Raw genomic sequence first — 17,348 nt, 5'->3', positions numbered from 1 at the left:
CGAGCGGTTCTTGGGGCTACAGTCTGGAGCCGAGCGACCGCTACGGTCGCAGGTTCGAATCCTGCCTCGGGCATGCATGTGTGTGATGTCCTTAGGTTAATTAGGTTTAAGTAGTTCTAAGTTCTTGGGGACTGATGACCTCAGAAGTTAAGTCCCGTAGTGGTCAGGGCCATTTCAACCATTTTTTAGCTTCTATATGATACTGTCACACAAAGCAAATAAGAATCTGATTCTTTGGCAAAATACGCTCACATACCCAAAAGGGTGCTGCTTTGATTTTACGAGTTTTTTTTTTTTAGTTTAAAATGAGTGACTTCTGGCATGTAGGCCATACAACCGTCTATCAGAGTTTCGTAATTTTACGGAGTATGGTTATATTTGTATAAAATTTTCATAATTATTTTTTAAATTAATATTTTTTTGATGAAGGGGCATTGCGATTTTAGTTGACAATTTTTAAAGAAATCTGATTAACTGTTCTACGAAGTCAGTTTGCTGGTTTGCATACAGTTTCGAATCGAGAAAGTTTTCACTGGTATCTCTTACCGTTATTGCAAGGCATTCACAATAAGGATTACGTCGACCAGTTACATGTACTTGAGGGTTTGGGTAATGCCGTATTTCTACTGAATTTATTTGCACTATTTTGTACGACAGTGGAATAAATGAGTATAGCATAACATATGTGCAAGGAATATAGACCCTACGACTTATCTTAGAAGAAAGATTAAGGACAGGCAAACCTACGTTTTTAGCGTTTGTCGACTTACAGAAAGCTTTTGACAATGTTGACTGGAACAATCTCTCTCAAATTCTAAAGGTGGTACGGGTAAAATACAGGGAGTGAAAAGCTATTTACAATTTGTACAGAAACCAGATGGCAGTTACAAGAGTAGAGGGGTATGAAAGGGAAGCAGTGGTTGGGAAAGGAGTAAGACAGGGTTGTAGCCTCTCCCCGATGTTATTCAATCTGTATATTGAGCAAGCAGTAAAGGAAATAAAAGAAAAATCCGGAGTAGGTATTAAAATCCATGGAGAAGAAATAAAAACTTTGAGGTTCGCCGATGACATTGTAATTCTGTCAGAGACAGCAAAGGAGTTGGAAGAGCAGTTGAACGGAATGGACAGTGTCTTGAAAGGAGGGTATAAGATGAACATCAGCAAAAGCAAAACGAGGATAATGGAAAGTATTTGTATGGAGTGTAGCCATGTACGGAAGTGAAACGTGGACGATAAATACACTCCTGGAAATTGAAATAAGAACACCGTGAATTCATTGTCCCAGGAAGGGGAAACTTTATTGACACATTCCTGGGGTCAGATACATCACATGATCACACTGACAGAACCACAGGCAGATAGACACAGGCAACAGAGCATGCACAATGTCGGCACTAGTACAGTGTATATCCACCTTTCGCAGCAATGCAGGCTGCTATTCTCCCATGGAGACGATCGTAGAGATGCTGGATGTAGTCCTGTGGAACGGCTTGCCATGCCATTACCACCTGGCGCCTCAGTTGGACCAGCGTTCGTGCTGGACGTGCAGACCGCGTGAGACGACGCTTCATCCAGTCCCAAACATGCTCAATGGGGGACAGATCCGGAGATCTTGCTGGCCAGGGTAGTTGACTTACACCTTCTAGAGCACGTTGGGTGGCACGGGATACATGCGGACGTGCATTGTCCTGTTGGAACAGCAAGTTCCCTTGCCGGTCTAGGGACCGCTTCGATGACGGTTCGATGACGGTTTGGATGTACCGTGCACTATTCAGTGTCCCCTCGACGATCACCAGTGGTGTACGGCCAGTGGAGGAGATCGCTCCCCACACCATGATGCCGGGTGTTGGCCCTGTGTGCCTCGGTCGTATGCAGTCCTGATTGTGGCGCTCACCTGCACGGCGCCAAACACGCATACGACCATCATTGGCACCAAGGCAGAAACGACTCTCATCGCTGAAGACGACACGTCTCCATTCGTCCCTCCATTCACGCCTGTCGCGACACCACTGGAGGCGGGCTGCACGATGTTGGGGCGTGAGCGGAAGACGGCCTAACGGTGTGCGGGACCGTAGCCCAGCTTCATGGAGACGGTTGCGAATGGTCCTCGCCGATACCCGAGGAGCAACAGTGTCCCTAATTTGCTGGGAAGTGGCGGTGCGGTCCCCTACGGCACTGCGTAGGATCCTACGGTCTTGGCGTGCATCCGTGCGTCGCTGCGGTCCGGTCCCAGGTCGACGGGCACGTGCACCTTCCGCCGATCACTGGCGACAACATCGATGTACTGTGGAGACCTCACGCCCCACGTGTTGAGCAATTCGGCGGTACGTCCACCCGGCCTCCCGCATGCCCATTATACGCCCTCGCTCAAAGTCCGTCAACTGCACATACGGTTCACGTCCACGCTGTCGCGGCATGCTACCAGTGTTAAAGACTGCGATGGAGCTCCGTATGCCACGGCAAACTGGCTGACACTGACGGCGGCGGTGCACAAATGCTGCGCAGCTAGCGCCATTCGACGGCCAACACCGCGGTTCCTGGTGTGTCCGCTGTGCCGTGCGTGTGATCATTGCTTGTACAGCCCTCTCGCAGAGTCCGGAGCAAGTATGGTGGGTCTGACACACAAGTGTCAATGTGTTCTTTTTTCCATTTCCAGGAGTGTATATAAATAACAATCACTGTATGTATATAGAAGGTATGTTCCTCATTATCTCCTTAACCAATGGACCGATTTGAACCAAATTTCACCTACTAACTGCTAACGAGCACTGTGGAGTTACGAACAACCCATATATCTGAAGGGTGCCGATTGTGATGAAAGGGGTGGTATAAAATACCGTCACTCAGAAACGTCTAAAGAAATTTCAACCAAACCCCGAGGGGTTGAATTTGAAGTGACATGTAATAACTCAGAGTCCGCCAGAAAAATGTATACGCACTTCAAGGAACGAAAAGTATCACTTGTGTGTTTATTTTACATTCAATAACTGATCTTATATGTTGTCAGTTTAGCACTTGGTTACTTTCAAAGTTCAAAATGTTCACCGTTGGCGGCTGCACACATAACTGAACGACGACCGGTCGCTACAGTGGAGATCGCGGCACATGTCGCTGTAATGTCCTGGCGAAGTTCCTCCAGCGTGCGTGGCTTACGCCGATAGACGTTGTCTTTCACAGTTCCCCACAAATGAAAGTCCATAGGTGTGGCGACCGTGGAGGGAACTCAAGGGGCCCTCCTTGTCCAATCCAATGCCCCGGAAAATTCTCATCCCGGAAAGCTCGTACGGCTAGTCGTCAGTGTGGTGGCGGCCAGTCCTCTTGGTAAAAGACCTCTTCATCAGCTCCATAAAGCGCACGTATGTCTGGCTAAATTGATGTACGTAACATTTCCAGGTACACTTCTCCAGCGACAATAGCATCAAAGAAAAAGTGTCTTACTAAGCCCCTAGACCATAGTCCACACCACACAAGAACGCCTGGTAGATAGACCGCTATACCCACATAAACATGCGGATCTTCCGGTGCCCAGTGCACACCGTTATGCCGATTCACGGTTCCATTAAGTTTGAATTGTGCCTCGTCACTCCACACTACCTCCGTCACAAGTTGTTCGTCATCAGTTACCATTTGATGATGCCATCCGCAAAACTGCATTCGTCGATCAGGATCGTCATCATCATTCGCGTGCAGGAATTGCAGAATGTCAAGTTTCCACTTTGTAGCTTTCAGACTACTTCTTACACTTGCACTGTTACCCCCTGCTACACGTGCACATTGCGCAGCAGACTTCTGCAGAGAATTAACAAACGTTTCCTGCGCGAGAGCTGAGGAAGCAGGACTTGCAGCTGTACGCTGTCTTCCTGGTCCTCCTTCGTGAATACCACATCGTTCCATGTGCAGGTCAAATTTGTCAATGATGCGTTTAATTATTAGGCGCGTTGGCGGTTCTGTTTCAAACTCCCGCTGCACTTCAATGACATTATCAAACTTGAGAAACCACATCACAATACATTTCCACTGCTCCAATGTCACACGCGCTCCAGCCATCTTGTTTTCTCAGTACTGAGATGAAGTGGCTGGCACGAAAATAGCGTATCAAGATCATCTCGCCGTCTTACAGCATTGCCAGTTTTTTCTTTATAGTGATACTTTCAAATGTTCGTAAAAATTTAAAAATTGGGCAACTCTATTTTAAGTCTAGAATACGATGGAGTACTTAAAAAAAAAAAAAAAAAAAAAAAAAAAAAAAAAAAGACCGAAAGCTAACGTTACAAATAATTTTGGAGGAAAATAATTTTTTACTTCAACCTGTGGTAGTGACAGAATCACTAATATAACTGGACTGTAAAAATATATACGAGCATCGTCAAAGTTTACAGATGCATATGCTGCGTCTTTTATTTCGGAAACATAAATTTTTTCTGAGATAAATAAAATATTATTAGAGGTGCGAAACTGTGCCTACTGCGTAGCAAAAAATGAAGTCGCTATCAATTTTCGTTCTGTAGGACTGTGAAGGAACTTCCCGCTAGAAAGTTGTTAAGAAAACTACAAAATTATTTTATTTTTGGTAATATTTCAGACATCATTATTGTATCGTATCACGTACAGAGGCAAATTACTTCCACGATATTCCGTGCGCAGCAGCGCGCAAGTCGTTGTAGGCCGTCGCCAAGAGTTTACTTCGGACGGCTCGCTTTAATACACTACTGGCCATTAAAATTGCTACACCAAGAAGAAATGCAGATGATAAACGGGTATTCATTGGACAAATATATTATACTAGAACTAACATCTGATTCCATTTTCACGCAATTAGGGTGCATAGATCCTGAGAAATCAGTACCCAGAACAACCAATTCTGGCCGTAATAACGGCCTTGATACGCCTGGGAATTGAGTCAAACAGAGCTTCGATGGCGTGTACAGGTGCAGCTGCCCATGCAGCTTCAACGCGATACCACAGTTTATCAAGAGTAGTGACTGCCGTATAGTGACGAGCCAGTTGCTCAGCCACCATTGACCAGACATTTTCAATTGGTGAGACATCTGGAGAATGTCCTGGCCAGGACAGCAGTCGAACATTTTCTGTATCCAGAAAGACCCGTACAGCACTTGCAACGTGCGATCGTGCGTTATCCTGCTGAAATGAAGGGTTTCGCAGGGATCGAATGAAGGGTAGAGCCACGGGCGGTAACACATATGACATATAACGTCCACTGTTGTAAGTGCCGTCAATGCGAACAAGAGGTGACCGAGACGTGTAACCAATGGCACCCCATACAGTCACGCCGGGCAGGCTCTGTAGTCATGGACTGTGCGGCTGGTCCCGACGGACGTTCGAGTCCTTCCTCGGGCATGGATCTGTGTCTTTGTCCTTCGGATAATTTAGGTTAAGTAGTGTGTAAGCTTAGGGACTGATGACCTTAACAGTTAAGTCCCACAAGATTTCACACACATTTGAACTCAATCACGCCGGGTGATACGCCAGTATGGCGATGACGAATACACGCTTCCAATGTGCGTCAACCGCGATGTCGCCAAACACGGATGCGACCATCATGATGCTGTAAACAGAATCTGCATTCATCCGAAAAAATGACGTTTTGCCATTCGTGCACCCAGGTTCGTCGTTGAGTACACCATCGCAGGCGCTCCTGTCTGTGATGCAGCGTCAAGGGTAGCCGCAGCCACGGTCTCCGAGCTGATAGTCCGTGCTGCTGCAAACGTCGTCGAACTGTTCGTGCAGATGGTTGTTGTCTTGCAAACGTCCCCGTCTGTTGACTCAGCGATCGAGACGTGGCTGCACGATCCGTTACAGCCGTGCGGATAAGATGCCTGTCATCTCGACTGCTAGTGATACGAGGCCGTTGGGATCCAGCACGGCGTTCCGTATTACCCTTCTGAACCCACCGATTCCATATTCTGCTAACAGTCATTGGATCTCGACCAACGCGAGCACCAATGTTGCGATACGATAAACCGCAATCGCGATAGGCTACAATCCGACATTTATCAAACTCGGAAACGTGATGGTACGCATTTCTCTTGCTTACACGGGGCATCACAACAACGTTTCACCAGGCAACGCCGGTCAACTGCTGTTTGTGTATGAGAAATCGATTGGAAACTTTCCTCATGTCAGCATGTTGTAGGTGTCACCACCGGCGCCAACCTTGTGTGAATGCTCTATAAAGCTATTGATTTGGATATCACAACATCTTCTTCTTGTCGGTTAAATTTCGCGTCTGTAGCACGTCATCTTCGTGGTGTAGCATTTTTAATGGCGAGTAGTGTATGACCGACAATATTCCTTACTTCCCGAAAATATTATACTGGCTGCTAATACATATCCTTCGTCATTGCATCCATCACTCAAACTCACGATGACCATGTTTCCCGACGGCATGGGCATTTTTCAGCAAGGTAATGCGCCATGTCAGAAGGCCAGGAGTGTAATGGAATGGTTGGAGGAACACAGTGGCGAGTTCTAATTGATGTGCTAGCACCCCAACTCGCCAGATCTGAAGCCGATCGAACACATGTGGGATGTGAATGAACTTGGCGTCAGGGCTCGTCGGCCCTCTCCCCGGAATGTACGGGAATCACGTGACTTGTCTGTGTCCAGATGCGGTGCCAGCTTCCTCCAGCGGCCCGCCAAGGCCTCATTGCTTCCATGCCACGATGCGTCGCTGTTATCCGTCCCAAAGGTGGACACACCGGCTGGCTATCTATTACGTGTATTAGGTGGTCATGCCGTTCTGGCTGTGTGTGTGTTCTAATTAGACACTTAATGTTCGGATCACACTCGGGTATTGATATCATACTATAGAAGTGTCACCGTTTCTCCCACTAGTTCTTTTGTTCTTCTTCAAAAATTCGGAACGTCCGGTGCAATTTATTCCACATATGCGCAGGACTGGGAGGTGTTGTCTTTCACTGTTTAGTGATACCTACTTACGTTTTGGCCCATCTGCGAGTACAACATGGCGGCCAGCAAGTACACCTACATCTACATTTATACTCCGCAAGCCACCCAACGGTAAGTGGCGGAGGGCACTTTACGCGCCACTGTCATTACCTCCCTGCCACTTGAGTTTGCTAAACATCTCCGTAACGCTATCACGGTTACCAAATAACCCTGTCACGAAACGCGCCGCTCTTCTTTGGATCTTCTCTATCTCCTCCGTCAACCCGATCTGGTACGGATCCCACACTGATGAGAAATACTCAAGTATAGGCCGAACGAGTATTTTGTAAGCCACCTCCTTTGTTGATGGACTATATTTTCTAAGGACTCTCCCAATGAATCTCAACGTGGTACCCGCCTTACCAACAATTAATTTTATATGATCATTCCACTTCAAATCGTTCCGCACGCATACTCCCAGATATTTTACAGAAGTAACTGCTACCAGTGTTTGTTCCGCTACCATATAATCATACAATAAAGGATCCTTCTTTCTATGTATTTGCAATACATTACACTTGTCTGTGTTAAGGGTCAGTTGCCACTCCCTGCACCAAGTGCCTATCTGCTGCAGATCTTCCTGCATTTCGCTGCAATATTCTAAGGCTGCAACTTCTCTGTATACTACAGCATCATCCGCGAAAAGCCGCATGGAACTTCCGACACTATCTACTAGGTCATTTATATATATTGTGAAAAGCAATGGTCCCATAACAATCCCCTGTGGCACGCCAGAGGTTACCTTAACGTCTGTAGACGTCTCTCCATTGATAATAACAAGGGTCATTGTGCGTCACGCTGTTCGTACAATTCGACACCCAGTTTTGCTAGGCGTCACTGGCAGGGGGACAGGGTCTTTGAAACGGCAACAGTAGAATATGTTCTTATAACCTGAAGTCTGTTTCGTGTAAAACAAAAAGTTGTCAAACATAAGCAGAAAAGGGCTTGCATAATGATTATTGTGTTTCACCGCGATCGCACGGTCAGCTCAATTAAGAAGCAAGTTTCGGAAAACATTAACTGACTAGCACTAATCTACATCTATCGGATGGTTGTAATTAAAGTTCAGCTAGTCACAGAGGTACAGTGCGGGCTGTAATTATCGTACTACAGCGAAAATTTGTAGATATTCTGTAGCGTTATTGTGGGACCGATTTAAGTTGGAAAAAATGAGTTCCATTTCTGGTCACCAGGTGGAAGTCTGGTGGTGTGATGCAAGAAATACGTATAGAAATATTTCCATATGTAATGGATTAGGAACGGGCTGGGCAGAACAGGTCAAACAAGAGGGAAAGGCACACTGTTGATTTTATTATTGACTGCTGCTTACACAGTCTGTTCAATATGAGCACCGGACACATCGACGAGCTGCTGCATCCGCACGACGAGTTGATTAACAGTTGCTAGCAGCGGTTCCGGTGGAATCTGAGCAACGCGTCCCTGTATACTGGCCTTGAGATCAGGTAGATACCCCTGAGCCAAAGGTCACATGGGTTCAGGTCAGGGGATGTCGCAGGCCACGCGTCTGGAAAACCCCTGACCCCTGGAGACAACATGTTCGTGGAAGGTTGCATTAAGCAGATCTTTCACTCAGTGAGCAACATGAGGTGTTGCTGTATCTTGCACGAAAATAGTGGCTTCCACACAGTTGCCGTCTTCCAAAGCAGGAGTCACGTGATGCACAAGGAGGTCTCGATGACGTGCAGACGTTACGCTGCACCCGACTGGCGGTCTGAGCGTATTTGAACGGACCGAGAATAAAGGTGTTTGCGAATCCACACCACACAGTCATATATGGCGAGTACAGTGGCTGTTCGCGCGCAACGCGCGGTTTAACAGTACCACATATCCGGCATTTATGTGCATTCACTATACCCTGTTGTGTAAAATGGTACTGAAACAGAGGATGACAGACTAAAGGCCGAAATACTAAATGTCTTTCTCCAAAGCTGTTTCACAGAGGAAGACTGCACTGTAGTTCCTTCTCTACATTGTCGCACAGATGACAAAATGGTAGATATCGAAGTAGACGACAGAGAGATAGAGAAACAATTAAAATCGCTCAAAAGAGGAAAGGCTGCTGCACCTGATGGGATACCAGTTCGGTTTTACACAGAGTACGCGAAGGAACTTGCCCCCCTTCTCGCAGCGGTGCTAGAAGAGCGTAGCGTTCCAAAGGATTGGAAAAGGGCACAGGTCATCCCCGTTTTCAAGAAGGGACGTCGAACAGCTGTGCAGAACTGTAGACCTGTACTCTAACGTCTCTAACGTCGATCAGCTGTAGAATTTTGGAACACGTATTATGTTCGAGTATAATGACTTTTCTGGAGACCAGAAATCTACTCTGTAGGAATCAGCATGGGTTTCGAAAAAAGACGGTCGTGTGAAACCCAGCTCGCGCTATTCGTCCACGAGACTCAGAGGGCCATAGATACAGGTTCCCAGGTAGATGCCGTGTTTCTTGACTTCCGCAAAGCGTTCGATACAGTTCCCCACAGTCGTTTAATGAACAAAGTAAGAGAATATGGACTATCTGACCAATTGTGTGATAGGATTGAAGAGTTCCTAGATAACAGAACGCAGCATGTCATTCTCAGTGGAGAGAAGTCTTCCGAAGTAAGAGTGATTTCAGGTGTGCCGCAGGGGAGTGTCATAGGACCGTTGCTATTCACAATATACATAAATGACCTGGTGGATGACATCGGAAGTTCACTGAGGCTTTTTGCGGATGATGCTGTAGTATATCGAGAGGTTGTAACAATGGAAAATTGTACTGAAATTCAGGAGGATCTGCAGCGAATTGACGCACGGTGCAGGGAATGGCAACTGAATCTCAATGTAGACAACTGTAATGTGCTGCGAATACAGAGAAAGAAAGATCCCTTATCATTTAGATACAAAATAGCAGGTCAGCAACTGGAAGCAGTTAATTCCATAACTTATCTGGGAGTACGCATTAGGAGTGATTTAAAATGGAATGATCATATGAAGTTGATCGTCGATAAAGCAGATGCCAGACTGAGATTCATTGGAAGTATCCTAAGGAAATGCAATCCGAAAACAAAGGAAGTAGGTTATAGTACGCTTGTTCGCCCACTGCTTCAATACTGCTGAGCAGTGTGGGATCCGCACCGGATAGGGTTGATGGAAGAGATAGAGAAGATCCAACGGAGAGCAGCGCGCTTCGTTACAGGAGCATTTAGTAATTGCGAAAGCGTTACGGAGATGATAGATAAACTCCAGTGGAAGATTCTGCAGGAGAGACGCTCTGTAGCTCGGTACGGGCTTTTGTTGAAGTTTCGAGAACATACCTTCACCGACGAGCCAAGCAGTACATTGCTCCCTCCTACGTATATCTCGCAAAGAGACCGTGAGGATAAAATCAGAGAGATTAGAGCCCAAACAGAGGTATACCGACAATCCTTCTTTCCACGAACAATACGAGACTGGAATAGAAGGGAGAACCGATAGAGGTACTCAAGGTACCCTCCGCCACACACCGTCAGGTGGCTTGCGGAGTATGGATGTAGATGTAGTCACTCCACAGATTACTGTCCGGCCACACGTGATCAACTTCGGTCCTTTCCAGAAACCGAAGAGCAAATTCAGACCGTTGCTGCGTACCATGGGACCTCAGCTGCTGCACCGTCTGTATCTTGTACGGGCGCCGGTGGAAACTAGATCGCAGAACTTTGCGTACTGTTGACCATGGGATGGACGATTCTCGTGAAACTGCACGAGCGCTGCAACTGCCCGGGGCCCGTTCTGCGTGGTCAGTTAGCAGCAACAGCAACCTCGTCAACAGCTTCCACTGGGATGGGAATCCCCCCTCTTACAGCTGCCGTGCCAGACTCACGCGTCTTCTAGAGTTTCCTCATTCTCTTTATACAGTTTAATGACGTCGGGCCTCTCTTCAGACTTTTCAGACGGCGGAGCTCTCTCAGTGTAGCACCGTAATCGTTACCGTTCTCATGAAACAGTCTCACTAAAAGTAGCCGTACTGTTCACTCACGTTACGCCTTATCAAAGACAGCGTAGGGGACTTACCGTCATACAAGCAGTGTACAGCCCCACATTTGCCCTGGTGGTCAAACTTGGAACTAATTTTTTTTCCGGCGTACATCGGTTCCGCATTAACTTATTACATATCTGCTAAGTTTCGGTCCCATACGATAGTTGCAGCCTATTCTTCCGTCAGTAGCTGCACTTTAATTATAACCACCAGGTACATCTATACTCTGCAAACCACAGTGAAGTGAATGGCAGAGGGCACGTCCCATTGTGCCTGCTATTAACGTTTCTTCCTTTTCCATTCAGGTAAGGAGCATGGGAAGAATGATGGTTTAAATGCATCTGTGTGTGCTGTAATTAATGTAATCTTATCCTCACGATCCCTAAGTTAGCGAAATTTAGGGGGTTGTAATATATTTCTAATCGTCATTTAAAGCCGGTTCTTGAAATTTTGTATGCAGCCTTTCTCGAAATTATTTTCGTCCATTTCCAAGAGTCTGCTAATTCCGTTTCTTTAGCATTTCTGTGACACTCTTCGCTGTATACGTTCAGTAACGCCTGTTAACCCTATCTGGTACAGGTCCCACAAAGTCCGTCATAAAATGTCGGTATTATGAGAAATAAAGCGGTAATAAAGACATGAGAACCTTCAAGGTAATAGCGATCCAACATTTGAGAATACGTGGTAACGAAAGCAGTGCTAGGCAGCAAATTTGTTTCATTCAATAACCGGTTTCGATCGTTACGATCGTCATCGAAATGATCAAGAAAAGAAAATACGTGCATAATGATAATGATAAGACCGTTACGATACGTTATAACAATGGAAGTAGTGGCTTAGATTCACGTGACCTGAGAAGCATATAACAAGTAAAATACACGGCTTCTTAAACTTAGAAAAAGAAACAAGAAATTTTATGAATACTCGCGGTCCTTAATGCAAAGTGTGCCTTCACGACACTGAACTGTTTACCTGGAGTGTAAACAAGTTTCCACAAGGAATTTAAGACTATAGCTGAGAAGCCTGAAAGTTCGGTCGAAAATCAATTTTAATGGATTATTAAACTATATATATATACACACGGCTTCTTAAACTTAGAAAAATAAACAAGAAATTTTATGAATACTCGCGGTCCTTAATGCAAAGTGTGCCTTCACGACACTGAACTGTTTACCTATATATATATAAATTGAGAAGTAGTTCAAATACTGAGGGCTGCACAGATAACGACACTCAGATACACCAGCGATTCTCAACCTGTGGGAAGCGTCCCCATAGGGGCGCGTGAAAACAGTAAATGACGGCCACAAGCTTATCGAAAAGAAGTAAGTATGAATTCAAAAACTGATCAGTTTACTGAAAAAAAGCAAAACAAAGTACTTTCTGATATAACAAAAAATAGGACTGTATTAGTTTTGCACATCGCATTTAATAATTAACTTTTGAGTGCTAAATTAAAATCAAGTCACGCCTTTCTGCCTGGCTTGCAAAAAATGGTTCAAATGGCTCTGAGCACTATGGGACTTAACATCTATGGTCATCAGTCCCCTACAACTTTGGACTACTTAAACCTAACTAACCTAAGGACATCACACAACACCCAGTCATCACGAGGCAGAGAAAATCCCTGACCCCGCCGGGAATCGAACCCGGGAACCCGGGCGCGGGAAGCGAGAACGCTACCGCACGACCACGAGCTGCGGACGCCTGCCTTGCAGAGCAAAGTTTTTCGAAGGAAGGCTTAATATTAGAAGTAGACACTCTGAGTTCTTCTTCAGTGTTTAGCTGAGGTATACATCTTGTCTTCATAGGAGCCTACGCAGAAAATTCGGTTTCACAAAGGTTAGGATGTTGGGAATGGCAACACTAAGAGGGGCGTTCAATAGTAATGCGACCTTTTTTTTATTGAAAGTATGTCGATTTTATTGAGGATTCCAATACATCGTAATATTCTCCGCTCTTTTGGCTACAAGACGCTGTTTTTCAACATAATCTCCATTCAATGTGACGGTCTTACGGCAACTTACTGGAAGAGGCTGTACGCCCGCATCGTACCGCTGTATTGGTCGGCGTCGGAGCGAACGCACTGCTGCATCAGTCAGCTCCCCACCATCGACGTACTGTTCCCAGTGGGGCGAGACGCGGGCTGTAGTGTGGATAGGGAAGAACAGTCCAGCGAAATGATCTGAGGTCCTCTCGGGTGCACTGTCTCGTGTGATGCCTTGCGTTGTCATCGAAAAGGAGAAGTTCGTTTTGCAGTCTTGTGGCGACGAATACGCCAAGGTCCAGCAGCACGGCAGGAGTCAGGGCTGCGCGCGATCCGCCGTCACGCGGGAGGTGGGACAGACACGCGAGACCTTGTTGCGATCTGACTGGCACAGCGGTTTAGCGTGCTTTTGCTCACTGCCAGGTCTCTACAGACATTCTGCAAGCGCCTATGAATATCTGCGGCGCTCTGGTTTCCACCAAAAGAAACTCAATGACAGCTCTCTGCTTGGAAAGCACCTCCTTTGCAGACGCCATTTCGAAGGATGTGTATAGCGCCGCCACCTATCTGAACCTCAAATGAAACTATAGGGGCTGAAGCAGGAATGCCCCAAAATACCCCACAGTAAATTTCCGAATTTTTCAACCGATACTGTCCGAAAAAAATGTATTACTTTTTGAACTCCCTTCATGTACGAAATGCTCTCGAATTTTATGCATTCACAATCTGAGCACCATGTGTTACACGACAAATATGAAAACAGCGGCTCATTTTCTGCCACACACGAAGTAGCTGGTCTCTCGTTATCAAATTCACAACTTCAACAATGCGATGTCATAGACTGTCAAGAGTGTCGAGCATAGAGGAGATAAAAACGAAATCCTTTACGTAGCCCCACAGATAACTTACAAGGTGTAAGGGCTGCAGACTTTGCAGGCCACCGGCGATGATGTTCATCTTCTATTCCTTCTCTTCCAACGTCCTGGAATGGTGTCAGTCAAGTAACGTTCGTCATGCTCAGAGAATTTCTTTTTTATCTGTAGGGTTACATAGAGACCGCGTTTTTATTCCGGTTCTGCAACATCGCATTGTTGAGTCTGCAAAATCGATAACGGGAGACCATCTGCTTTGTGTGTGGCAGGAAATGAGCCACCGTTTTGATATATGTGGTGTAACCCATGATGCTCACATTGAATGCAAAAGAATTTGAACTTTTCTCCTACCAGGAACGTTGGAATTGTGTTTCTATCTTTTCTGGTTTGGAAGCAATAAATGTTTGAAATCTGTTCCTTCTTTTCGAGAAGCCCTGTGTGTAATTTGTGTGTGTGTGTGTGTGTGTGTGTGTGTGTGTGTGTTTATCGTATGAGGAGAAGGGGGGCGTGATGAAAATGATTATGGCCCGAAAGTCGGTAGCGGATAGTGAAAGGTTGCGAAACGCCGAGGTACATGGTGGAAAGTATACTTTCTCATCTTGTGTGACCGCCAAGTGAAACAGCTCGATGAAACTGTAAACGGACACGGAAACAACTGCTACAGTATAGTACAGAAGGTAACTGAAAGGAATACCCAATGAGACGAACGCAAATTACATTTTTATCAGAAGACAAAAATTACACTAAAGCTATCCACGATTAATGATGGCCCCCTGGAACGGTTCTTAATAGGGTGCTTGATCAGCACAGACGGCACTGCACGTTTTGCGATGTGCTCCCATGTTGGCCACAAGTCGGCAAGGACTTCTTGTGATTCGGTGTTCCATATCTCCACCAGCGCGGTTTATTACAGCTGCATGGTCGTTGGTGGATGTGGGCAAGCTGCAGTACATCGTCTCGACGCTTCCACATGTTCTCCATGGGATTTAAGTCGACAGAACAGGCTGTCCAGTCCATTCGTCGAATATCCTTTCGTCCCAAGAGCTCCTCAGCCTGCGCTATTCAATGCAATTGGGTATTGTCATCCATAAATATGAAGACAGGGTCGAATGCACCACTCAAAGGGCGCACACGGCGAAGGGGTACAGTGTCACAATAACATCTACCGTCGAGCGGCCGTTTTTAAAGATTTTTAGGCCACTAAGCCCTTGGAACATTATAGCTCTCCGCACCACAACACTTAGACCACCAAGACGATCACGTTAGACAATGTTGCGGGGCGCATTACATTTTCCCACCTGTCGCCAGATGAAGGTACGTCCAGAATCACTACTCAGAGTGAATGTGTTCTCACGCAGCCGCTCTCCTCATTGGTCCACTCGCTGTGCTGTTGGCAGGTACGCAGACGGTGCAGGCGATGTACGGGTGTCGACGGTGCACCACGTGATGGTCATGAGGCAAGGGCGGCATGCGCAGGCAGTCGCCGGCCCAGTGCTGAGCTTCACACTACGTGCCTTGCAGTCCTGTTAAATGTGGCTGCAGTCGCACCGGGTGTTTCACCTGGCTGCGGTCTTGCCTGTTGCACTATGCTGCGGTCATCGTCTGCTGCAGGCGACCGTGGTTCACCACATCCTCTCCTTGGGGCAGCAGTGCCCTCAGAACGCTCCCCATGGACGTGAAACAGTGCTGTTAGCAATGCCAAACTCCTGAGTTACACTCCTCACATTCGTCCTCTTTCCAGTTTCCCGATGATTCTTCCCCAAGTGAAGTCCTGCAGATGTTGTCTCCGGGTCACGCTGTAATGAAGAACTGCTCGCTGACTGAGACGCACTGTCTTTTCCCATTCCTTCAACTGCCTCATGTTGCGGGACCAGGCACATTTGGCGCTGTAGTCACGCTGACCTCACGTCGTCTGATATTCAGCACTCTGTGCACGACTAGAAGACATCTGGTTCAAAAATGGTTCAAATGGCTCTGAGCACTATGGGACTTAACATCTGTGGTCATCAGTCCCCTAGAACTTGGAACTACTTAAACGTAACTAACCTAAGGACATCACACACATCCACGCCCGAGGCAGGATTCGAACCTGCGACCGTAGCGGTCGAGAAGACATCTGGCAACATGTTCCCGCACTTGCACTCATTTCCACAGAGTAGTTAATGTGTTACGGTAGTTTCCCTATTGGTTTTGCAGACCATTGTAGTAGGACATATTAAGACGATGAAAAAGAAAAAAAAGAGCGATGGGAACTTAGTAGATAAGAACAGAAAACATACAGGAACGAAGTAGATGCTTCATCCTGAAGACGATATTGCACGGCGAAATTTTGGGGGAGTATTCAACAGAATTGCTTGCCGAATGGCTTGTTATTATCATCAGAGGATGGATAGATAGTAAACTTACCATGCCCGCCCAACTAGCCGCGAGGTCAAACGCACTGCTACCCGAGGAGGAAGGCGTGCCGGTTCTCGGCACGAATCCGCCCAGCGGGTTAGTGTCGACGTCCGGTGTGCCGGCCAGCCTCTGGATGTTTCTTAAGGCGGTTTTCCATCTGCCTCGGCCAACACAGGCTGGTTCCCCTTATTCTGATTCAGTTAGTGCCAGCTATTGCTGCACAAACACCGTTTCCACGTTCGCGTACACGACAATTACTCTACCATGGAAACATTTGGGGTTACACTCGTCTGGTATGCGACGTTCCGTGGAGGGAGGGGCGGGTGGGGGGGCAGGGGGGTCTACTGGGGGCCGAAGCGCACAATAACCCTGGGTTCGGTGTGGGGCAGCGGTGGGGTGGTTGGACTGCTGTGGACTGTTGTGGGGTTGTCAAACACTGAGGGCTACGGCGGAATGAAGCCTCTCCGTCGTTTCTAGGTCCCTGGTTTAATACACAAACCTAGCATATATTCGTTTTAGCGCGCAAAACAACTATGTTCATACGCGCCCATGTGAGAACATTAACACGAAAAAGGAGTCAAAAGCGACTACACGCCAAGCTCAATCGATGGAAGGAAAGAGAGGTAAGAACAAGGACTTCCTCTTCAAAAAATGGTTCAAATGGCTCTGAGCACTATGGGACTCAACATCTTAGGTCATAAGTCCCCTAGAACTTAGAACTACTTAAACCTAACTAACCTAAGGACATCACACACACCCATGCCCGAGGCAGGATTCGAACCTGCGACCGTAGCAGTCCCGCGGTTCCGGACTGCAGCGCCAGAACCGCTAGACCACCGCGGCCGGCGACTTCCTCTTGGAGAAAAGTCCACAAAATACGCCGTAGAGACAACGGAGGTCCCGCGCTCGTTTGCTAAAACGGCCGACAACTTAGACGGCAAACGTAGATCAGAACGCAAGTGCTAAAAAAGGGCAATCGGCCACGAAATGGCGAATCGTCGATCACAATGACCGCAAAGTAGTGTGGGATCACCAAATAGTGATGGCGAAAGCGACAGTGCCCAATACGCAGCCTAGTGAAAGAGACCTCCTCACGGCGAGAGCGGCAAGA

Source organism: Schistocerca cancellata, chromosome 12, assembly GCF_023864275.1.
Source record: "Schistocerca cancellata isolate TAMUIC-IGC-003103 chromosome 12, iqSchCanc2.1, whole genome shotgun sequence".
Classification (NCBI taxonomy): domain Eukaryota; kingdom Metazoa; phylum Arthropoda; class Insecta; order Orthoptera; family Acrididae; genus Schistocerca; species Schistocerca cancellata.
This window is presented reverse-complemented; position numbering follows the sequence as displayed.